A 23,807-nucleotide genomic window follows, 5' to 3' on the forward strand; every position below is an offset into this window, starting at 1 on the left:
TCCCTCCTCAAGCGGCTCTTGTTTTGAGTTAAGGAGAGCAGGCAGGAGAGACGGCAAGAATGAAGAGCCACGAGGCATCTCTGGGAAAGCTCCAGCGCTGCTTAAGGCTGCCTAGAAAACTCAAACTTCAGTGGAGAGAGGGAGAATGGCCTTTTCCCAGCACTCTGAGGCAGCATAGCTCACCCCCTCGGATAACCCAGAGCAAACTGGAGCTATCAGAGCGTGTTTTCATCCTCGTGACCCAGGCCAGGCGCTTCCTGGGCTTGACTCCAGGAGGGGTGCGTGGATGTGCAGTGCCAGAGCTGAAGGGTCTGCCCAGAAGCCCCTGCCAGGCTGCCAGCCAGGCAGGAGTCCATGGCCTGTGGTGGGAAGATGTTCCTTGTCAGCAAACCTGCTCGGGGAGCTCAGCACTGGGACTGGCAGCATCCAGCAGCCTGGCCTGAGGGGATGAGGTGCTCCATGGAAGAAGGTGTCCTAGGAGCCTTGAGGTGCTCCAGGAGATGAGGTGCCCCAGGTGACCCCAAGGGATGTGGTGCTCACCTTGAGATGCTCCACAGGATGACGTTGTCCAAGTGCCCCAAAATTCCCCAGAGGTTGAGATGGGCTCACAGCCGTTGTCCAGGCTGGAACTGGGAGATGTCACCACCTTTCCAGAGGTGGACAAGGTGTCTCCCCACCAATTCCCCATGGCTGGAAATCACAGAGTCTAGCTGTGCCCATGCTGGACAGAATCACCCACCTCCAGCCCAGCATGGGGGTCACCCCATTGCCCCTGCCCCAGCTTTCCCAGCCCCAGGATTGCCAGAGATCCGTGGGTGAACCAAGGATGTCCCTGTTTGTCCCACCTCCCCCAGCTCCCCTGGTCAAGCACTGGCTGGGACCCATTCCGTGGATGGATGCCAGCACGGGTTCCCTCCTCCATCTCCTCCTCCTCCCTCAGGGCATTTCTGCAGGAGCCCCAGCCCTGCAAGGAGAACACAGAACAGCCAGAGCAGCTGTAAATCCTTCCCTGCAGCCCAGGGCTCTGCCAAGCTCTCCCTTCCACCCAAATTTATGGAAAAGCAGGTCCCTGCCAGCGACGCACAGCACAATTGTGAGGTGGAACAGGCAGTGCTCGCCAGCTGCAGCAAGGGCTCCTGCAGCCTTTCCTGCCTCTTCCTCAGCCTGCCACCCTCGGTGGCCTGGGGACAGGCACATCCCTGCACAGACAAAGCAGCCCCAGCCCCGTTCACCTCCCCTCCATTGCACTCCCCAACCAAGCCCCCTGGGAGCACCCCAAACCTCAGGCAGGAGCATGAGACCCTCCATGGACAGGCACAGCCGAGCCCAAACATCCCCTGTGCCCTCAGTGCTGGCAGGGGTGTGAGCCCAGCCATAGCTGGGAGAGGATGGAGGGTTCAGGGAGGGAGACAAGAGCCAGAAGCTGAGCATCACTGGAGATTTTTTCCTAGTAGCAAAGGTCAGCCATGTGCCAGCCCCTTCCTCCGCTGTCACAGCAGAGGTAGGGCTGACAGTAGACCCGAGTATTTGCATTTCCTGATGGCTGTGTGCTGAAATTTGCAGTTTTAATGGTGCATTAATGCTGGCTCCTGCATTTCATTACTTCTGAGAGCGAGAAAAGGCACAGAGTAAAATAGAAATTCCCCTCAATTCGGCCAGGCCAGTGCTGGTTCCTGCCAGCTGCCCTTGCACACAGCTGTGACACATGGCCACAGAAACCCCAGCAAAAAACATCTTTCCTTCACTTATCCTTAACCATGGGATGCCCCTTCCCAGGTACGGAGGTGATCAGAACCCACTCAGCCACCAACCCAGGTGGGTGCCCAGGATCCCCCCACAAATACAGGGATGCTTTGGAGAGGTGATTTCGTGGCCACTTTCCTGTTTCATGTCCTATCTGCACAGGTCAGGGAATTCAGGCTGCTTTTTGCCCAAATCAGACTTGGCTGCTGCTTCTTTACTGCATCCTGGACTCAAATTTTTGGTCCTGAGTTAAGCATAAAGCCCTTGGAATTCTGGCCTGGAAGCCCAGGGAAGGGAGGAGCCAGGATTTGCACAGGGGAGCCAGAGGGAGCACACACGGTGTGAGTACGAGTGCTGGGAGTGTTTGAAAGGAGGGATCAGGCAGGAGGGAACCTCCCAGATGCTCATCATGGGTGAAAGCAAAGTTTGCTGCTGGCCACACTCCATGCAATGGGCTTTTTGGGGTGAGTTTTGGGGTGTCCACCACACCAATGACCAGCACCCTCTGTGTCCCTCTTGTTCAGTTCTGATTCAGGGCCACTCATGACAAGAAAAACACTGAGGGGCTGGAGTGTATCCAGAGAAGGGAACAGAGCTGGGGGAAGGTCTGGAGCACAAGATGAGGAGTAGCTGAAGGAACTGGGAGGCTCAGCCTGGAGAAAAGGAGGCTGAAGGGAACCTTTTCCCTGCCCACACGTCCCTGACAGGAGTGTGCAGCCAGGTGAGGGTCAAGCCCTGCTCCCTGGCACCTGGCAATGGGACAAGAGGAAATGGCCTCAAGTTGTGTTGGGGGCAGTTTAAGGATATTAAGGAAAAAATCTTCCCAGAAGGGGTGGTCAGGCACTGAAACAGGCTGCCTGGGGAAGGGGTAGAATCACTGTCCCTGGAAATGTTCAAAAGCCACGTGGATGTGGCACTTGGGGACACAGGTTAGTGGTGCCCTTGGCAGTGCTGGGTTAATGGTTGGACTCCGGGATCTCAGATGGTTTTGCCAGCCTTGGTGATTCCATGATTCCCTGTGTTCAAGCCTGATCCAAGGGCACATGGATGAAGTCAAATACCCCAGGGCACACGGAACACCCAGGCAGCATCATGGCATCTCCTGTGACTTTCAGACCTGCAAACCTGTGTGTCCCTACCCACTGTGACCCCGAGGACCACCATCAGCGGGGCGAGGTGCCTCTCCATCCTCTCCTGTGTTTGAGACCTGCGAAGGTCCCAGCTGTCAGCACTGGGCAAGAATGGGGGATTAGGCTGAGTGTGACACCCCAATCCCCAAACTCCAACCTCTTCCACAGGGTCCCCAGACCCTCCAGAACCCAACATGAAAGTGACCCCATCAGCTCTGTCCCCAAGCCAGGGAAGACTTTCACCATGCCTATGGCTTTGGGGGTGGATCAATGGGGGGGGTCCCTTCTTGCATCCATCTGTCCCATTGGGTGACTTTCCTGATGTCCAGCCTGGAGTCCCTGCCTGCTTTTCCAAACCAGGTTTCCATCTGCACGGCCATCCGGCAGCTGGGTTTCGGCAGCGCCCCGCTGCCCAGGCGGGTCTGCCCTGCCTTTCCTGGCCATAAAACCAAGAGGGCAGTGGAAATATTTCGGAAACACCTTTTACAGTTCTCTCAGCAGGGCTGCAGTTAACCCCTAAAGGGGCTGGCTGCCATCAGGAAAAACAATTTCATTCCAGCCAAATTATTTCACAGGAAAAGGCCGATTTTGGTGCCATTTTTACCGCTGATGACTTCAGCATCGTCCCTTCGGACTCTGCCACCTTTTCCTGTTCTCATGTTCTGCAGTGACCCGGAGCCCTGGCATTCTCCAGATCAAACGTTTTCCCTCACTCCACATTCAGCAGATTCAGTTCCTCGGGGTGTCTCTGCTGAACTGCCCTGGTTTGTGGGGCTGTGGTGCTGCTCCACCACAGCTCAAGTTTGGGATTGCTGCTGAAACTCAGCCCCTGCAGCCACCCTCTGGCTATTTTCAAAGGCACCTACAGAGCATTAGGTCACAGAGACTGAAATAGCAGATTCTGGTCCAAATCAGGGTGATGAGCACATTTTGTCCAGCCTCTGCCCAGGTCCCAAGCATCCAAAAGCTTCTCCCAGCTCAGAGCCCTGTGACAGCTCCAGTGGGAACACCCTGTGGCTGCTGGTGCCAGACAACCATGGGGCTGCTCATGGAACCTCTGGCTTTCAAGACCACTCCTACCCCAGTTCAGACCAACATGAAAAGTCCAGTACCTGGCAAGGATGAGACCCTCCACAGCCTGCTGGGGACCTCCACTGGAGTCCAGGCACAGTGGGGCAGGAGGATACAATCCTCCAAAAGAGGTTTGGGGTTCAAACAGCCCTGGGGTCCTTTTGCTCTGCACAAACCATGCTGAGAGGGGTGAAGTTGATAAGCTCAGCCCATCAGAGCTCCTCGTGCTGACCTCCAGCCTGTCCCAGCCCCCTCGGCCGCTCCTGGAGACGGCAGCGCCAGGACGTGACATTCCCTCTGTTTTATCTTCACACATGGGCAGTTCTCAACGAGCAGCAAAGGCCAGGCTCTTTCATCACCTGGCACATAAGCTGGGGTAGGGAGAAAGCCAGGCCGAGAGTGCAGGTGCCCCACAAGCACCCAGGACAAGTCACACCTGGTCCCCAGGAGCCAGCTTGAGCCCACCAGCAAGGTCCCAGGAAGGGGCAATCACTGACCAGAGGAGGAAGCCAGGTTCCTTCAAGCAATGCCTTGGCTGTGAGACTGATTTATGGCTCCCAGGGCAGCCAGGTCCTCATCCCAGGTGCTGCTTTGGCCATTCCTGGGCCAGTCTGGGGAGAGGCACAGAGACTGACAGATACACCACAGGATCTCACGGGAGACACACCAGCTCATGGATCATCCCAAATATCCATCTCACACTTGGTCCTGAGGAGGACATCACTGAAGTGCAGAATGGTTTGGGTAGGAAGAGACTTTAAAACTCATCCAGTTCCACAGGCAAGGAACCTTCCACTAGAACAAATCTCTGTTGGTTTTGCTCCCATCCAACCTGGCCTTGACTACCTCCAGGATGGGGCAGCCACAGCTTCTCTGGGCACCCTGTGCCAGGGCCTCCCCACCCTCACAGGGAGGAATTTCTGCCTAATATTTATTCTAAAGCTTTCATCATTTAGTTTAAAACTGTTCCCTGTTGTCCTTTCATCCCCTCTGTGCCCTGCTCCCCCAGCCTGGACCATCTCCCCACGCTCCAGTTGGTGCCCTGGGATCCTTTCCACCAACAGCTCCCTCCTTCCTGAGGGCTCAGCATCCTCAACGGGTGCTTCAGAGGCAATCAAAAATTGCTATTTTTTGCCTCTGGGAGAATTCAGCAGCAATTCAGAGAAGAGCCTGGGATTTGGGCCATCTGCATCCTGTCACACATGGCTTGACTGAGTCCCTAAATCATCCCGTACCTCAGTTTCCCACCTTTATATAGCAGAGAGGCCATTCCTTGGGTTGTCCCTCTCTATATTCTCCCTCTGGAAACCCTCAGGGTCAGAGGCTGCCTCTTGGTGTGGGGACTGGCTGCATCCTGACTGCACAAATGGAATTGTTGGCTATCCTGCTGCAGCTGAGGGATCTGTCTGCAGTTGGGATTCTCCTGCCCTTACACAGAGTGATGGCTGGGATCCCCTCATTCAATTTCTTGGCACTGCAGATTACTTTCTCCTTTTAAAAGTGCAGGCTGTGGGTTTCCAGTAGCTGAGGACTTGCCTAAATGCCCTGATTTTGGAAGGAGCTCAGTGAGGGCAGGAATGGAGCAAGTGCCCTCTGGAGCTCAGGGGGAAGGAGGAGACAAGGTCCCACCAGCCAGGCTGGGTGCAGGGGTGGCAGAGTCTGGAGGGACTGGCGGCCTTCGGAGAGGTTGGGTTATCCCCCAGCATCCCAGACACTCCTGGAACCAGGAGGGCTTTGCAGGCACTGAGTCACTGCAGCCCTTCAGAAACCCTACAGTGCCCATAGAAATGGCAGGGCAGAGGATGTGAGGAGCTTCAATAGCCCTCACAAGTGCTGCTTCCAGTTACATTTCCCTCCCTCTCCTCTCCAGTCTCAATAAAAATCTTCTCCACCTCCTCCTTAGCCCCTTCCAGAGCCCACATGGAGTCCAGGGTGTCCACAAGAGCCCAGTAGCAAGGGCAGAGCAGGTGATGGTGTGCAGGGCTCGTGGGCTGAGGCTGCCACTGCTCAGCTTCCCAAGGGACACCAGACAGGCAGGGCCCAAGAAAGAGCTCTGTCCCTTCCCCTGCAGCTGCACAGGAGAGGGGAGATGCTGGGGCTCAGGATGGCAGTAGGCAGCCCCCATCCAGGGAAGGACGCCCAAATGAACAGTGTGGGGTTTGCACTCCATGCCCAGGCTCACCGCTGGCTCCATGCTCAGGAGCCCATCGCTTCACCTAGCCCAGAATTCCCCCCTCCCCATGTTGGAAAGGGCAAAGGTCTCAAGTGCAGCTGAGGCACAGGAAGGTTCGGTGTGTCCTGATGGGATGTGTCAGGGAAGATGGAAAACCACCTGCCTTCTCTGAAACTGGGAGCGAGGTGGGGAACCACCTCTGAAATTTGGTGAGTTCCAGATGTCACTTCCCATCACTGGTGGTTGGTCTGAGGTCCAGAGCCCCACGGGGAGGGCTCAGGCTCCCATGGCAGGGGCTGGCCTGCAGCAGAGCCATCCTTTCCCAGAGCCCATCGCCCAGGGCACCAGTGGCCTGTCCCCACCATGGGGACACCCAGCTGCGTGGGGGCAGGCAGAGGCAGAGCGCCCTGTCCCCTGTGGAACGGGGCTGGAGGAACCGGCAGAGTTGCCATGGAGATTTTCTCCCTAGCAGATGCTCTGGGCAGGTGCAAGAAGAGCTCTGCCCCCCTCGCTGTGCGGCACAATGCCAGCCGCATCCTGCAGAAACAGGAAGCCTCTGCAACCGCCCGCTGCCAGCCCAACGGCCACCACCGCCACCACCGCCACCACCGCCACCAGCCTCCCTGGCCGTGTCCCTGTGGGGAAACTGAGTCACCTCCCCAGGGCACCCTGAGCTCCTGGTGTCACCACTCCCAGCCCCAGCGTGTGTGACAGTGGCATGTCTGGGGTGTTCCCACCCACCCTTGGGACCCTCCAGCCCCTCTCACTGCCTGCTCTGGCTGTCACCCATTGTCCCTCACCGAGCAGAGTGGTCACACACAGCATTGCCCAAAATATCACCCACAGGACCCCCAGGCTGCCAGGGCACTGGCACAGTCCACATGGACAGTCAGCATATGCCGGCCTCCCCAGCCTGTCCCAGGACAGCAGGGGCACTGTTGGCCCCGGGCGGTGGCACAGGGCATCCATGAGATGAGTGATGCCATCCCAGGGTTGTGCTGGTGGAGACAGACACTCCATTGCTCTGAATCCACCCCAAAGCACCCAGCCCTCCACCTTTCCTGCTGCTCCCAACACTTCTCCTTCCCCTGGTCGCTCCAACTACTCACAGAATTGTGGAATATCCACAGTTGGAGGGAACCCACAAGGATCATCAAGCCCAGCCCCTGGCCCTGTACAGGACACTGCAGCAATCCCACCATATTCCTGGGAATGTTATCTCATTGCTCTTTAAAACCACCCTCTGAAGTTCCCAATGCCACAGCATTATGCACCTAAAAATCCCCTTTCCCTGGGTTTTCCCCAAATGCCTCAAAACCCACATCATCAGCAGTGTCTCAACACCCAGCCAGAGCGTGGCTGCTCCGGCAGGTCCTTCCTTAGGAGCAGATTTCACCGGGGCTCTGGCCAGCCTTGTTTTCCACCCGCTGCGCTGCCGGTTGAGGCAGCAGTGGGAGGGTTCCGGGAGCGACACCCACACAATCAAAAGCTGCTCTATCCAGCCAGGCCGAGCGTTTCTGTGGTGAGCAGAGCCGCTGGGTTGTGTACCTAGCGCAGGGCTGCGTTTCAAAACACGCTGGGGTCACTCTCCCGCTTGTGCAGAGAGCCCAGGCGCGGATAATGGAGGCAGTGTTTGTGCACATTTCGGCACTATCGCGGAAATAACACGAGCTGTCGCTCCTCCTGCAGCTGCACGGCCACCACGGCACCTCCCACGGGCACCTGGGGGGACCACAGGCCTCCCGTGCTGGGATAAAGCCAGAAGAAGCCCCTGCCTCCGTGGGTCTGTCCTCTTCCCAAAAATCCAAAGGCACTGCGGGCTGTGGGATTCTGCTGGGGCTCCTGGCAGCCCAGGGCTGGCAGACCTCTTGCTGCTGCACTTGGTTAACCATGGCAGTGAGTGGCATTTGCACCCTTAGGGACAGGGTCTCGGGTGGCAGTGCTGGCTGGGTGTCCCTCAGGGGTCCCAAAGGGGCTGCAGTGTCCTGGAGGGACGCGTGTCCCTTCCCATGGAGCAAATGGGAAGGGCAGCAGGGCTGCCTGGTGTCATGCTGGGCGGTGTTGGAGGTGCTGGGTGGGCACAGGGTGGTAGCAGTGGTGTGGGATGTTGTGTGTTGGTGCAGGGCAGTGCTGTGGGACAGGACAGCCTGGCACAGTCTCTGCTGGTGCCCTGCATGGAACTGCTCAGTTTAGTGCTGGGGTGGTGCTTAGTGACACTGACACTGTGCCCGCTTCAGCACCTCATTCGGGGCCTGGTGTGGCAATGCCCAGCTGAGTTCAGCCACAGTACTGCCCAGAATGGTGCCCAGGATGGTTTTGTGCCTGCTGAAGTGTCTGGTTCAGCAGTTCTGCCTGTTGTGGTGCCTGATTTGGTGCCCAGGCCAGCACTGCCTCATGCAGTGCCTGGTTCTTTGTCCAGTTTGGTGCCTGGTGCAGTTCCCAGTGCAGCAGTTCCCAGTCAGGGCCCACTACAGCCCAGCCCAGTCTGGTGCCGAGTTCTTTGCCTGGTTTGGTACCCAGTTCTGTGCTCACTGCAGCAGTGCCTGGCATAGTGCCCACTTCTATGCCTGGTTCCATGGCCAGTTGTTTGCCCAGTCCAGTGCCCAGTCTGGTCCCTGGTTCAGTCCCTGGTTCACTGCCTGGTTCATTGCCTGGTTCTGAGCTTGAGTCCATATCTGCCCCAGGGTCTGGTTGTTTGCCCAGCCTGGTACCTGGTTCTGTGCCAGTTCAGTGCACAATTGTTTGCCTTGCCCAGTACCTGGTTGTCTGCCCCATTGCTTTCCCAGCCCATTGCTTGGTTGTTTGCCTGCTCTGCTGCCCAGTCTGCTGCCCAGCTGTTTGCCTGGTCCAGTTCTCAGTCTGATGTCGTGCTCTTCAGCGTGGCTGTTTGCCTGCTCCAGTGCCCTGCCCGGTGCCGGCTGTCTGCCCGGCTGTGTGCCCGCTCCGGTGCCCGGCTGTTTGCCCTGCCCGGTGCCCTGCCCGGTGCCCGGCTGTCTACCCGGCTGTGTGCCCTGCCCGGTGCCCTGCCCGGTGCCCTGCTCGGTGCCTGCCCGGTGCCGGCTGTTTGCCCTGCCCGGTGCCGGCTGTGTGCCCTGCCCGGTGCCCGGCTGTGTGCCCTGCCCGGTGCCCTGCCCGGTGCCCGGCTGTCTGCCCTGCTCGGTGCCTGCCCGGTGCCGGCTGTTTGCCCTGCCCGGTGCCGGCTGTGTGCCCTGCCCGGTGCCCTGCCCGGTGCCCGGCTGTGTGCCCTGCCCGGTGCCCGGCTGTGTGCCCTGCCCGGTGCCCTGCCCGGTGCCGGCTGTGTGCCCTGCCCGGTGCCCGCCCCGGTGCCCGGCTGTGTGCCCTGCCCGGTGCCCTGCCCGGTGCCCGGCTGTTTGCCCTGCCCGGTGCCCGGCTGTGTGCCCTGCCCGGTGCCCTGCCCGGTGCCCGCCCCGGTGCCCGGCTGTGTGCCCTGCCCGGTGCCCTGCCCGGTGCCGGCTGTGTGCCCTGCCCGGTGCCCTGCCCGGTGCCCGCCCCGGTGCCCGGCCGGCCGCTCCCTCCCGCCGCCCCCGGCCGAGCGGCTCCGCGGCCGGCGCGGTCCAGGCCGGCTCTTCGGGGCAGCGCGGCGCGGGCGGCGCCAGGCGGGTGCGCGGTGCCACCGGCGGGTCCCCGGGCCGCCGCCGCCCGACATTGGCTGGAAACTGGAGCAGCGCGGCGGGGACGGTCGATGCCGATCGATCGCGGCGCGGGCGGCACCGCACGGCACGGCCCCGGCGCGGCACCGCACGGCCCCGGCACCCCGGTGTGCCCGCTCCCCGAGACCGGCACCGGGCAGGGGGCCACGGCAGGAGCCTTCAGTCCCCGGGCTGTTCTGCCGGCACCGGGAGGAGCCGCTTGGGGGGCCGCGGCGGCACGCGGGACTCCGGGAGTTCTGCCGGGTGATGCTGCCCGGTTCCGTGTCCTTGTGAGCCGCCGGGACGGGGACAGGCGGCGGCAGCCCCGTACCCCAACCCCAGGGCCACCCCTTCGCCCAGCCCGGTCCTTCCTCCTGCTGAAGGGAGCAGCTGGGACATCTCACTTGCGGTCTCTCCCCGCAAGTTCTGGAGCTGGATGTGTCCTTCCCACTGGCCCCGCTCCATGGCCGGCTCCGGCCGGTTGTCCCCGGCACCGGGTACAAAGCGCCCCGCGGCCGGCCGGGACACGGGCCGGGGCGGCGGTGCCCAGCAGCCTCCCGCATCCCCAGCAGCTCCGAGCATCTGCCCTTCCCGGAGCTGGCCAGGGCTTTGCTCCGGCTGCCGCTCCCGGGCTGCTGCACAGGGGACGGTGCCCAAAGTTTCCTTCCTAGCAGCAGGAAAACCTTTTTTAATCTAGGAAAGCAGAGCGGCGGCCTCGCAGTGCTCATGCGTGGCGGGCAGCGCAGCCCAGCTCGGCGCTCCCAGCCGCCCGCAGGGATGGATGGACGGACGGATGGACGGATGGATGGATGGATGGATGGTTGTGTCCCTGCCCTTTATCTTTCCCAGCCAGCGCTGGGGTGTCAGGGCCGGGGACACGGTGCTGGCGGTACAGCGGCGGAGGACACGGCAGCAGCGTCTCCCGTGCCTCGGGCTGGGGACACGCCGGGATCCTGCGGTGCGGGATGACCGGCCCCCGACGCTGGAGCAGGGAGAGCTACTTTTCCCGAGAGTGCCCATAATTAATGGCAAAAGGAGCTGACGGGGCGGCTCGGAAGCGCTCGGGAAGGGGTTTAGCCCCGGAGCTACCCCCTGCCCAGAGCAGGCAGCCCCCGCCGCTGCCGCGTCTGAAGTCGCTGCGTGAGGGCGGCACCAAAGTTTCGCCAGGTTTTGCTCTTGTTTGACAGTGATTTCAATAATAAAGCTGGAGGATCCCGTGGCAGCAGGAACCCCGGGGGGCTGAGCATCCCCTGGGGAGGGCCGGAGTGGGGGGGCGGCATTTAAATCCAAGACATTGTGAAGACTTGGTAAGGAAAAAAAAAACAACAAACACACAACCAAAACCCTGCAGAATAAAATGCGAAATCGTGCTCCTGGATTTGCTCTCCGCGGCTTTTTGCCCCCGTGGAATTAGCAGGCGTCTGGGGAGGAGGTCACAGCGCTGTGCATCAGGGCAGGCGTGGGCCCATCCTTCACTAATTTTTTTTTAATTTTTTTTTTTTATTTTTTTTTTTTTTTTTTTTTTAAGGAAAAGAAAAATTCCTTTATTTGGCAACTCCTGCATGAATCAAGTTAGCATTTCACAGCTATTTAACACCTGGTTACAGCTTCTGCGGCAGAACCGAAGATACTCCACGACGCTCAGCACCCTCTCCGCATGCCGGGATCTGCCCCTTCCCGCAGGCGGGGACCAGCCGGATTTATTTTTCCTCCTTTCCAGGCAGGGCTTTAAGGCAGGAGATGCTTTGCGTGACTTTGTCGGGGGGTTCTCCTGGCCCTGCCCGGCGCAGTGAAGCCCCGGCTCTCCCCCCAGCTCTCCCCCAGCGCCGCCCCTCGCCCCGTCCAGCTGCCATTACGGTCGGGTGGGAATCGACTCAAGTCCTTAAACCCCAAGAGTTAATCAAAGTGCTTTGAATATGTAAATGCTGAGTATTGTTTATCATTGCCTAGAGCTGATACAGCAGTTTTCCTGCTCAAAGCCCCGTTCAGATGGGAGCTCATGAAAATTCACAACAGCCTCGCAAATAGGTGACGGGGATTATTACCCCCCGTCTTCCAAATGAGCAAAGGGAGGAAGAGCAGTGGAGTGATGCTCCCCGTGGCAGTGGGAATCGGCGATGGAGGTCAGCGGTGGTCCATCCCAATAGGTGTAAAGCAGCTCTTGCTTCATTTCCTCCGGCCAAACCTTTGCCCCGGGCTGTCTGGGCTGCGGACGGTGCTGGTGATGCAGCCCTCGGTGGCCGGGCGTGACACTCGCTTAAATATACACCGTGTTGGCACCAGGCAGGGAATTCCAGGCAGGCAACACACAATTTTCCATGAGGTTCTTCGGCAAGACCTCCAGCCATGAGCGCTCTGTCAGTACAACAATGATCTTGACGGGGATCTGTGGCAGTGCAGGGGAGCGAGGACAAGGATTGTGCGCCCCACGGGAAGGGGCAAATCGCTCTATGGGTCTCCCTGGGCACAGACATCCCTGGCAGGGGGGTGCCGGGGTGGGGAGAAGGCAGGAGCTGCCCCATCCATCAGCTCCTCTGGGCAAGGGCACTCCAGAGGGGACCATGGGGCTGGAGACCTCGGCTCACTCCAAACCCATTCACACCACGAGAGCTCATCCCACGGTGCTTCCCGCCACATTCCTGTGGGTCAACCTGTTGACACCAATGCCTGGAAGAGTTTTTGCCCTTAGCCTGAGCTGAGGGCCTCTGCATCCAAGGAGATGCCCCAGTTTTGGGTTCCTCTTGTGCAGGGCAGCTGACCCTGGAGGTCCAGGGCAGCCTCCTGCCTCATGAGCCGTGCCTGCGGCAGAGCTGCCAACCTCAGGGGAGGCTGGGGGACAGCTGGGAGCAGGACGTGTCTCAGCCAGCCAAATTTAATCCTCCTACGTTAGCAAGGCTTAAAATAGGCTCCCTGCAGCATCGATGAGGGTGGTGGAGTTGGCCTACTCCAGCCCTCCCAAGTATTTTGGGGAAGCAGGGATGGCTGTTTTGCAGACAAGCACAGCTGGGAGGAACTGAGCTGTGCTGTCAGGGCGTCCTTTCCTGAAGCCATTCCAGGAATTAAGCACACCTTGCGGTACCTTCACCCCTCTAACCTCCCACTGTCACCTCTCAGGGTGCCACCTTCTCCCTTGCCGTTCCTCCACAGCCCTTCCCTGCTCTCTTCCGTGGTCAGAGGATTCATCTTTCCCTGCACCTCATGGAAATGATCCCTTTTGGTTAAGCCCAGCTTATATCCTGATCTTGATCCCCCCTCCATCAGCTGTCCACAGGAGATGGCATCCTGAGAAGTGGCCAGGACATGACCTGGGCAAAAAGCCATGGAGGAGCCCTTGGAGAAAGGCAGGTGTGGTGACACATTGAGGAGCCATGTTGGGAATTTTGGAAGGTGTCATCCAGTGATCATCTTGTGGAGAGACTCGTTCCATGTCCCAGGTGTTCTGGCTGTCTCCTCAGTGCTGGATGCCCCATGGTGAGGGGCACCCAGATTTCACTGCCTTGGGCAGGTCCCAGCAGCTCCCTGGGCAGGGCAGGATTGTGGCTCCAGGGGAAAACGTTCCTCCTGCAGCTCACCCCCAGGACCCCACTCCAGGCTGGGAGATGAAAGGGCTTGGTCTGTGCCTTGGTGGCTCCTGGGGACCAAGCTTTGGTGGGGTTTGGGGGCTACTGGGAGGATGCTGCTCCTAATCCAGCAGTGCCTGTGGTCGTTGGTGCAGCTCAGTCACTAGTGCTTCATCCACCCCACAGGCTCTGCCTTCCTCTGCTGGCTCCCTGCCACAGCACCGGCTCTCCATCCCCTCCTGTCCAGAGGCAGGGGCTCCCCTCGGCCTCTGCCCTCCCTGCCTCACCCCGTGCCTGCCTTCTCATGGCACCCAGGGCTTTAGAGAAGCCGTTTTCCCATTTCTCCTCTCTCTGTGCAGCCTCTCCGTGGGCCCACGCACCAGCTGGGCCCCCCACCATGCTACTCCCACCAGCCCTGCTGTGCTGCCTGATGCCTTCCTGCCTTCACCTGGTGGGGCCCAGCCTGGCACGGGAAGGCAGCGAGCACAAACGAGGCGGGAGAAGCTCCATCTCCCTTTGGGATCCCTCCTGGATCACCCTGCCTGTTGGAGCCCTGAGTGAGCTGCCCAGCTTCCCCACGAACCACACTGTGAGCATCCCCTCGGGGAATCCTCTGGAATGAACTGCCCTTGGCAGGAGCAAAACTTCCACAGGAAAGAGTGCAGAGACAAATTCCTGTGCTCTCCTGAGCTTTGCCAAGCCACCTGAGCTGGGAGCATCACAGGGTTGCACTGAGGCAGCAGACACCCCGGTGTTTGCCACTTTGCTTTTTCCTCCAAGTCCCCAAAGGATCCCCAAAGGAGGCCTCTAGGCTGTTAAAATCCTTATCCCCATGCAGTCCAACCACACCTGCTCCCATGTGCATCCATCCCCACCAGCACGACACAGTCCTGTGGCAGCAGGACCTGTGGGCACTGCTCTGTCTGCCCAGGGTCCCCATGTCACTGCTGGGGCTCTAAAAGGAAACAAAACTCCCAGAAAAGGCCCTGGTTGTGCACCTCTGTGTGGAGGAAGAGTCTTGCTCTGCAGAAGTGGTGGCACATCCATTGGCTGAGCTGGCAGGGCTGGCCATCCTCAGTGGTGACCATTCCTCCATCCCTGTCCAGCCCCTTGTCCCAGCCCCGAGGAGCTCCCACAGCTGCACTCATGGACCATTGTCCTGTTTCCCGTGGGTCTGGCAGCTCTTGTGACACAGTGAGGGTGGAAAAGGAGTCTGCAGGGGGCAGAAGGAGTTGGTGAGGGAAGCTGTAGGATACAGGAACTCGCTGAAACAAGGAAGAAAAGGGGGAGGATTTCTCCATAGCTGTGACAAAGAATGGGCAATGAGGGGCATTAGTGCATTACTGAGGAGAACTGGTGATGGTGGGTATTCCCATTTGTGCTCAGGAGCCCACCGGGACACAACAGCTGTTGAGCTGTTGTCCCAAGACAATCCCAAACCACCAGCTTTCCCATCATCTGGACACGGGTACCAGTGGCAGCCACTCAGCTGCAGGCACACATGGGATGCCTGGAGGCACCTGGAAATCCTCAGCACACTGAGGATGGGAAAAGAGGAGCATTTCACCAGCATTTTCAAGGAGGGTGTGGATAAATATAAAATAAGAAGGAGAATAAGGGGGCTCTGACTGAGCAGAGGGGCAGAAGAGTGGCGTGGTTTGTGCCAGACCAAAACCATGAAATAGGTCTTGTCCCATCCCGAGGAAATCCCATTCTGTGGGAGCTGGAGCACGGGCTGGCAGCAGGAGGGTGGCTGCCAGGACCGGCTTCCGCAAGACTTCCTCTCTCCTGGCCCTTCGTTAGGGAATTAGGACGTAACGAGACGGGCGCAGCAGAGAGGAAACGAGTGCCCGGGGAGCCGCCGCTGGGGGAGTCTGGGGGCTCTGCCCTGGCCCTGTTTGCTCTTTTTCAGGGGGGGAGGAAGCGCAGGGAGCCGACCCATGGCTTGGGGGAAGCATGACCACACGGATGCCTGGAGCAGCCCAGAGGGCGCCCAGCCAAGGGGCAGCCAAGGCACCCCACAAGCAAAACCACCAGGCTGGTGGTGGGGAAAGGGAGTGAACGTGGAGCTGGGGAGCAATGGGAGCAGGGGGAGCAGGGGGGGCAGAGGGAGCAGTGGGAAGAGGGGGAGCAGTGGGAAGAGGGGGAGCAGTGGGAGCAGTGGGGGCAGTGGGAGCAATGGGAGCAGAAGGAGCAATGGGAACAGTGGGAGCAGAGGGGACAATGGGAGCAGGGGGAGCAGTGGGAGCAAGGGGAGCAGGGGGGGCAAGGGGAGGAGAGGGAGCAGAGGGAGCAGTGGGGGCAGTGGGGGCACTGGGGGCACTGGGAGCAGGGGGAGCAGTGGGAGCAATGGGAGCAGTGGGAGCAATGGGAGCAGTGGGAGCAAGGGGAGCAGTGGGAGCAGTGGGAGCAAGGGGAGGAGAGGGAGCAGAGGGAGCAGTGGGAGCAGTGGGAGCAAGGGGAGGAGAGGGAGCAGAGGGAGCAGTGGGGGCAGTGGGGGCAGGGAGAGCAGAAGGAGCAATGGGAGCAGAGGGGGCAATGGGAGCAGGGGGGGCAGGGGGCGCAGTGGGGGCAGAAGCACGTGGGGTGCAGGCTCCATGCCATGGAATGGAGGGCTGGGCACAGAGCTGATGAGCCTGGCACGGAACATCAGGCACGTGCTACCAGCTAAACCTGCATGGGGCCATCTCCAGCCTCAGTGTGGGCAGGGGGCCAGCACCCATCCCAGCCATGGAGGCCCACAGGAGTGATAGGACTGAGCCCCAGAGGGGGTGGGATGGAGAGCCTGTGTCCACAGAACTGGAGCTCGTGAGGTTGGATGTGCTGGATCCCCTGTGAGTGGGTGGGGTGGAGCCTGTGGGGATGGATGGTTTGGATCCTATGTGAGTGGATGAGCTGGAGCCCATGTGGGATACTCAGAGCCCCTCACCTGTCTCTGGAATTCTGCTCCCACCCCCACTGTAGGATGTTCTATCCACATTTCCCTGAGACAGCCTGGCCTTCACCCTTCTAGGATCCAGCCTGGATGTAGCCCCAGCTCCTGCTTCAGCTCCCAAAACCAGCAGGTGACAAGGCTGGAATAGCCCCGGCTGCTCTCCCTGGGGGGCTCTGAACCCACTGCCCCCTTTCTCCTGGCATCAGGGAGGCTGATTCCTCCCACCGTGGTATCCTTCTGCTCCATCTCTAGGCCCTGCTGCCTTTCCAAGCTGAGCAAAGGGAAACACCTGCCCTCCAAACCTGGCTCCCCGTGTCCTCCCCACGCAGGGGCAGGATGGGCAGCGGGGACGGCGCTCTCAGTCGCTCACTATTTTTAATTGCTCTTTCCCAGAAAGGCTGGTGCAGGCTCCTAAAGCTGCTTCCAGCTGGGAGTTTGGAAAGCTGGTTCCAGTTAGGCGCCGGCGCTCGCTGCGCTCGGAGCTGTTATTTTTAGAAGGGCTGAAGGCAACAGCCCCATCCCTGGGCTGCTGCTCAGCTCTGGCCGTGGCTCCTGGTCACCAGGACCTTGCTGGACCCTCAGCTGGGGACATCTTGGCGGTGGGATTTTACGACCGCCCTTTTTTTCTGGTGCTTTTTTGGCAGGGAGGGACTTTCATCTCCCCATGTCAAGCTGTGCAGCCAGGAAGACCAAAGGCGGAGGATGTGAGCAGTGGTCATCCCTGAAGGGCCGGGGCACGGAGCAGCATCTTCTGGTTTTAATTAAAAACCATCCGCTGGCAAAGTTTGAAGGCGTGAGTGGTGCCTGGGCCACGACAAGACCAGCAGGAAACATCTCCAGGGGGGTGACAGGGGCTGCCACAGCCCTGACAGGGCCCCACGTCCCAGCTCTGCCCCATGCCTGTGTTCTGTCCTCGTCTCTCTTCCCCTGCTCCCTCCTGCCTCCTTCCCTCTCACCAGGGACCCCCAATGCCACCCTCTGCCGTCATTTGGTCACCCCATCGATGGCCAAGACCCCTCAGAGCTCTCCTCATGCTCAGCCTCACTGAGGTGCCCCATGGCTGCCAGTTTGGGGGTTTGCCCAGAGGGCTGGGAGTGCCCCCCAGAGCAGATTATCCCATGGGACCATCCATTCCCGGGCCCTGCCACAGCCCCCAGACCTTTGCCACGGGCACTGTCCCCTCCCTGTGACCCCCCAGTCCAGTTCCATGGGCTCACCCTCTGTGACAGCCCTCACCCCTCTTCCATGGGGCTCACCGTGCTCCCGTGACCCCCAGTGCTCATCCCATCTCCGTGCCCGCTTTCCTGCAGGGCTCCCCCACCCCGAGGCACGCTGACTTCACCCCGGCAGCGATTTCCCGTCACCTCCGATCCCCCTCCCGGCCGCTGATCTGCTGCGTTATCTGCGCCCCCATTATTCACGCGCTCGCTGCTGTCGGTGCTGCCCCGCCCGGGCGCGGGGGCTCATCCCACCGCCCTCCTCCTCCTCCCGCACAGCCACCTCCATCCCTCCTTCCCAGCCTGCTCCCCCCCGGCCGGAGCGCGGCCAGCTGCCTTTGCCTGCCTTTCGGCTTCAACCTCCCCCAAGGATTCCTAAATCTGATAAGGGAGGGGGGTGCTGCTTTCAAAGGAGCGGGGTTGACCTTTGCCGCTGCAACGAGAGCCGCATGGAGGAAAAAAATTGGCTGCGGCGAGCGGGGGGGGGAGTGAGAGCGAGAGAGCTGCTGTGGTTTTACAATCCCTAAATAACGCCGGGAGCTGAGCTGTAAACACATGGCGGTATTGCCTGAGCGTGTCCGCACCCCCTCGGTGGAAACCCAGCCTGGAAAATACTCCGACCTTAAAGGAAAAAAAAAAAAAAAAAGGAAAGAAACCAGCTTTCTCGAAGGGAGGAAAAAAAAAAAAAAAAAAAAAGAAATCTCCTGAATTATTTAGCGAACGGTTCCAATCCGACGGCTAATTCTGCCGGCAGACGCCGGCGGCCGGAGCCTGGCGTTGGGAGATGATGGTTATCGGCGGGCGCTGGCGACGGGAGCGGGGAGGTCCCAGCCCAGGGGGACCCAGAGGCACCGCAGGGGTGCAGGACAGAGCAGGGAGCCGTGGCCGATGTCACCCTGCCTGCTGGGTGTCCCTCGTTCGCTGGGGACGGGGGACAGAGCACCCCAGCAGCAGGAGGGTGATGTTCCCACACAGCCCCTCGTCCCAGTGCGACACGCAGACAGGAGACCCCACCACCTGGAAAGAGCCCCCGCCCCAAAGCCCGCTCCTTCAGCACCCCCAGCCTCATGGGCACCCCGAAAGGCACCCCAAAAAGTCACCTCTGCCCGGCCAAGCTCCCCGCAGCACCCCAGCAGTCAGGGAGAGCTGCCACCCCGACCCTTCTCACCTGCTTCTTCCCAAATTTTTTTTTTTTTTTCGGAAGCAACTAACACTTTTCTTTGAAGAGCAACAGATGAGCGAGACCCTCCCAGCGCCTTTTATGATGTTAAATTTATTGCCTGGCTCCACAATTGCCATTTTAATGACGAACGCTCCCACGGCTTTAACGCGGCTGAGTGCTGGCATTGAAAACAGAAGCCGGGGGGGACGCGCTGTCTCCGGTCTCCTGGAGGAGAACGGATTCCAGCCCTTTTCCTGATCCTTGCACAAAGTTTTGCCAAATAGATAATGTGTTTTATAATTTCCAGACGATGCTGTGCTGGTAAGGGAGGCCCTCTGCTGGCACCGGGCTGATGGGGAGAGCCCCGGGAAGCAGCTGGGAAGCACCACCGAGCCTGGGAGACACCTCTGGCAAGGTGTGCCTGGAGAACTGAGCCTGGAGATCCGTGTCGGGGAAGCCGTGCCCAAGGGACCTCCATTCTGGAGGTGCTGGAGAGCTCCAGGAATTGAGCTCTTTCACGGAGGTGAGCACAGGGAATTGAGCCTACGGAAAGGAGCCTGGGAAATCGAGGTGGGGAAACCAAGCTCAGCAAGTGGAACTGGAAAAGTGAGCCCATGGAGCCAGGAGCAGAGACCTGGAGCTAGAGAAATGTGCCTGAGCAGACCGGCCCTGGGGGTCATCCCCATCCCCAGCCCTGCTCCATCCAGAGTGAGCCCCAGTCCCTGCAGCCCGTGCTGGTCCACAGCGAGGTGGCTGTGCACACCCGAAGGGAGCATCCCACATCTTCCCTCGGCTGGGGAAAGCCCTTGTACATCTGCCCCGTGGCTGGGACCGTGTGGGGATGTCTGGGATGCTGGGAGGGAAGAGGGGGAGTGATGGCAGCTTTGCCATGGGGTGTGATGGAGCTGCCACAGCTCCCACTGTGTCCCAGATGGGGCTGGTGAGCGTTCCCCTTCCACTGGGCACAGAGCCAGGGGGTGCCATCCCCACACTGGGAGTCCCCATGGTCCCACTGTCCTCTCCAGGAGGGCATCAGGGCCCGCCCTGCCAGAGGACAATGAAACTCTGGAGCTGGACAGCTGCAGTGTGGGGCCAGCCATGCAGACCCACACCGGGATTTCAACTGAGGACATCGACTTTTATCAGCAGATGCTTTATTTTTATTTTTTTTTTAACAGTGCCTGAAACTCGGCCTGGGTTATCAGGGAGATATTAAATTGCTGTTGGAAGCGACACCAGTGGGGCGGAAAAGCCATGCTGTGCTCTTACCTCTTCCCACAAGGTCGAGTCAGGCAGCCCCAGGGGACGACGCATTCGCCGCGTCCTTCCTGTAGCGAGGATCACATGTCAGAGCCGAACGAAGCCTTGAGAAAATTAAACCCGTGAGCTCACCGCCTTCCTCAGCGCAGGCGCCAGCCCTCCCTGAGCTCCCCGAGCCTGCAGTGCCAGCTGGGGTGACCTGGCAGCGGTGCCAGTGCCAGGAGGATGCCACCTCCCCAGGGGCCAGCGGCGGTCCCCACTGGTGTGCCCGCAGCTGGGGCGTGCGGTGAAGGAGCTTTGAGCCCCGCTGTGCATCCATCACTGCCTGATGGGGAAGGACCTTCCCATGGGAAGGAGCTGTCAGCCTCGGCAGAACGCAGCTGGAAAAGTCTCCTGAAGGCCTTCAGCCAGATTTCCTCGGGGGATCCAAGCTTTCGCTTGGGCAAAGGGACAGACAGATGGGTTCAGCTCAGGTGGGACTGGCACATCTTGTCATTGCCAGGGCCGTGCCCAGACCCGGACATAGCCAGGCAGGGGGTGGGTTTTTTCCAGGACAAGGTGAGTCCTGCTGCCTCAGCCCTCGTGGCACAGGGGATGGGCAGAATCAAAGAGAAAGGCAGCAGAGTCCCCATGAGGGCCTGTGTGTGCATGGGGGGTCACCTGGAGACCCCCAAGAACCCCAAGCAGAGATCCTGAGCTGCCCACGTCTCTCAGTCAGCTGGGACCATCACTGGAGAAGGGACATCATGAGCAACACAGGCTGTGAGGGACAAGACGAGCCAAGACCACGAGTTTGGGACCTGGGGACAGTGAGCCATTGCCAAGATGGCAAGAGGAGGAAGGGGAGGATGAAGGAGAGGTCCAAGAGAGGACCTAGAGACAATTGGTTGAAGCTCCAGGGCTGAGCCAGACCTCTTCCCAGGGCACCCTCTGCTCTCCCACCTTTGCTTACACTCCCCAGCTCAGAGGGGGAGCAGAAATGCAGCTCAGCTCCTATTTCCCCCTCCAAGTACTTTCTCCTTCATCGCTGTCTTCCTCCTCATACCAGCCCAGCTCTGCACCTTGGCTCTGCCCCTTCCCAGCCAGCCAGGAGGTACCAGGGCTGCTTTTTTTATGTTCCCACTGAGCGTCTCCCACAGGGAACGGGGATTCAGGGGATCTGTGGACCCCTTGGCACAGCCCTTGGGGGTCTCCCTGACACAGGCAGGCAGTGCACACACACACACACACAAACCCCCTCTCCCTGCCTCCACCGGGGCTCAGGCTCAGCAGCTCTCCAAGCCCTCTCCAGGGCCACCAGGACCACATCCAGGACCTCCAGGGACACGTCCAGCCCCAGCCCTTGGCACAGCCCAGCCCGGGCAGGGCTGCAGCCCCGAGCAGGCGGCAGAGGGACGGCAGCAGGCAGGCAGGAGCCGTGCGGGGATGCTCCAGCAGCTGCCGCCAGCACGGCTGGCGGATGCCCTTTGGCCAGGAGCAGCCAGGCTTTTTTTTTTCCAATCCTTCCCAGGAAGAAGAAAAACAACCACCCGAGCCCCATAACAAGCTGTAGCGAAGCAGCGAGGAGGCGGCAGATAAGAGGCTGGAGCCGCGCGGAGGCCTCACGGAGATGAAAGGCGATTGCGAACGAGCCTCCTCATCCCCTGCGGACAAAAGAGCTCCTAAAATATTAACGAGGCCCCGTGCCGCCAGGTCCCCGGGCCCCCAGCGCCGGCAGGAGCAGGCGGTACCCGCGCTGCCGGCCCAGGGGTCCTGGGGGATGGAGGCGCAGCGGGGAGCAGCGCAGGATGCTCATTAATTACCTCCCGAGCTCCGTGCTGCCAAACGTGCCCCCCGCTTCCCTCGGCACCCCAGGGAGCCACCGCCACCCTCCCGCCCATCGGCGTTTAAAGAGCGCGGAGCAGCGGGATGCGCTGGGCACGGGGAGCCCCCGCTGCCTCCTCGGTACCCGCGGGTACAGCCTCAGCCCCCAGCACCGCCCCGGGGAATTTGGGGAGAGGTTGGGGCAGCTCATGGGGGAAATGTGCACACCAGCACTGAGGTGGGGAAAGGGGAGCAGGGGAGGGTGCTTGGTCCTGCCTGTTTTGTGTCTCTGTGTGGCTCATGCAGGCCCCAGGCTGGGGACACGGTCCCTGAGTGGGGGAGCAGGGGGTCCTGTGGGGACAGCTCGGCCCTGAGGAGGGATGTGCACGGTGTGCCCGGGACACGGGCTGTGCTCCTGCCCCATTCCCGGGACACGGGCACCGCTCCTGGCCCATTCCCGGGACACGGGCACCGCTCCTGCCCCGTTCCCGGGACATGGGCACCGCTCCTGCCCCATTCCCGTGCCGGGGACCTGTCCCATCGGCTGTTCCAGTGGCTGGGTGGGTTCAGTCCCCAGCGGTCCCCATCCTCCGAGCCCACCTGTGCTGGAGTCCCGGCCCTGGCTCCATTTCTCGGCGAGGACAGGGGTACCGTGACACCCGCAGCCAGACCGGGCACCCTGGGGACTCGAGGTGACCTCGTGGCACAACAATCCATCCCCTCGGAGCCCAGAGCTGCCCCGTTCCCTGCTCATCCCACGGCGCGGCTCGGGCAGAACAAAGGGCTGGGTGTCAAGGGGGCGGCAGGAGAAGGGCGGCGTTTCTGCCCCTCCGAAGGCGCCGCTGGCAGGAGGAGCGGGATACAACAGCCCCATCGCCGCGTCCGGAAGCGGCTCCGCACGCCGCCGTCACATTGGGGGATTTGCATAGCACAGATGGCAGCCCAGGAATTTCAAAGCATCCCCCGTGCCGCAGCAGCTGAAGGGCTCGGTGGCCCCGCGCAGCTGCCGGGGGGAAGCTGAGCTGCCCCGGCGTCCAGGGCCCGGCGGGCACGGGGACAGCGGGAATGGCACGGGGACAGCGGGAATGGCACGGGGACAGCGGGAATGGCATGGCCTGGGGACAGCGGGAATGGCACGGGGACAGCGGGCACGGCACGGGGACAGCGGGAAAGGCATGGCCTGGGGACAGCGGGAATGGCACGGGGACACCGGACACAGCACAGGGAGAGCGGGCACGGCCTAGGGACAGCGGGAATGGCACAGCATGGGGACAGCGGGAATGGCACGGGGACACCGGGAATGGCACAGCATGGGGACAGCGGGCATGGCACGGGGACAGCGGGCACGGCACGGGGACACCGGGAATGGCACGGGGGCAGCGGATAAAGCACAGGGACAGCGGGCACGGCCCCACTGCCCGGGGGGCTCCGGCCGGCCGTGGGGACAGCCAGGGAGAAGGACAGGGGGGCTCCGGCCCCTGCCCGAAAGGAGCCGCATGGAAGGGCTCTCGCAAGGGCTGGAGGGCATGACATGTGAGAGACGACGGGAGCTAAATTTACACGGCGGCGGAGCGAGCTGCCTCCAAGGAGACGTGATCACGGGCTATAAATACCTGCAAGGAAACAACGGGGACAGGGACGGTGAATTATTCACAGGCGCAAGATGGCAGGACACGGAGCGAGGCAGGCCGGGGAGGAAGGAGCTGGCGCCGGGGACACCCCGCGATCGGCCGGGCTGTGGGGCAAACAGGATCCGGCCAGCCCTTGTGCCCGGAGCTCCTCGGGCCCAGGGGGTGACCCCAGCCTGGCACCCTGCAGCCCCGAGGGGCCTCCTCCAGGAGGGTGGCTGGCACCAGGGATGGCTGCTGGACGGAGGGGGTGGCCAGGCAGTGGGTGTTCCCGCAGGCAGGGGGTGGTGGGCAGGTCCTGCATCTCCCATCCTGGTCCTGAGGCCACGAGAGGGGACAGCAATAAGGTGATGTCCCATGTCCCCAGGCCGGAGGCAGCGGGCAGCGCTGTCCCGCTCCGTGGGTTTCCCAGAGGATGCTGAGCAGACACAGCAGCAGGACGAGCCCTCTGTGTCCGCAGGACACACTTGGGGGA

The 23,807-nt window shown here is 60.9% G+C and overlaps 1 long non-coding RNA gene across 1 annotated transcript; it reads right to left on the reverse strand.

Moving 5' to 3' along the window:
* Nucleotides 1-18,733: 18,733 nt before the first annotated feature.
* LOC136367281 (uncharacterized) lies at nucleotides 18,734-19,984 on the reverse strand. The gene is made up of 2 exons (XR_010744665.1): nucleotides 19,911-19,984; nucleotides 18,734-19,281 (listed from the first exon to the last, which is right to left on the reverse strand). It is a non-coding gene; the product is annotated as an uncharacterized lncRNA (long non-coding RNA).
* Nucleotides 19,985-23,807: the final 3,823 nt, after the last annotated feature.

This window comes from Sylvia atricapilla, chromosome 14, assembly GCF_009819655.1.
Source record: "Sylvia atricapilla isolate bSylAtr1 chromosome 14, bSylAtr1.pri, whole genome shotgun sequence".
Taxonomy (NCBI): domain Eukaryota; kingdom Metazoa; phylum Chordata; class Aves; order Passeriformes; family Sylviidae; genus Sylvia; species Sylvia atricapilla.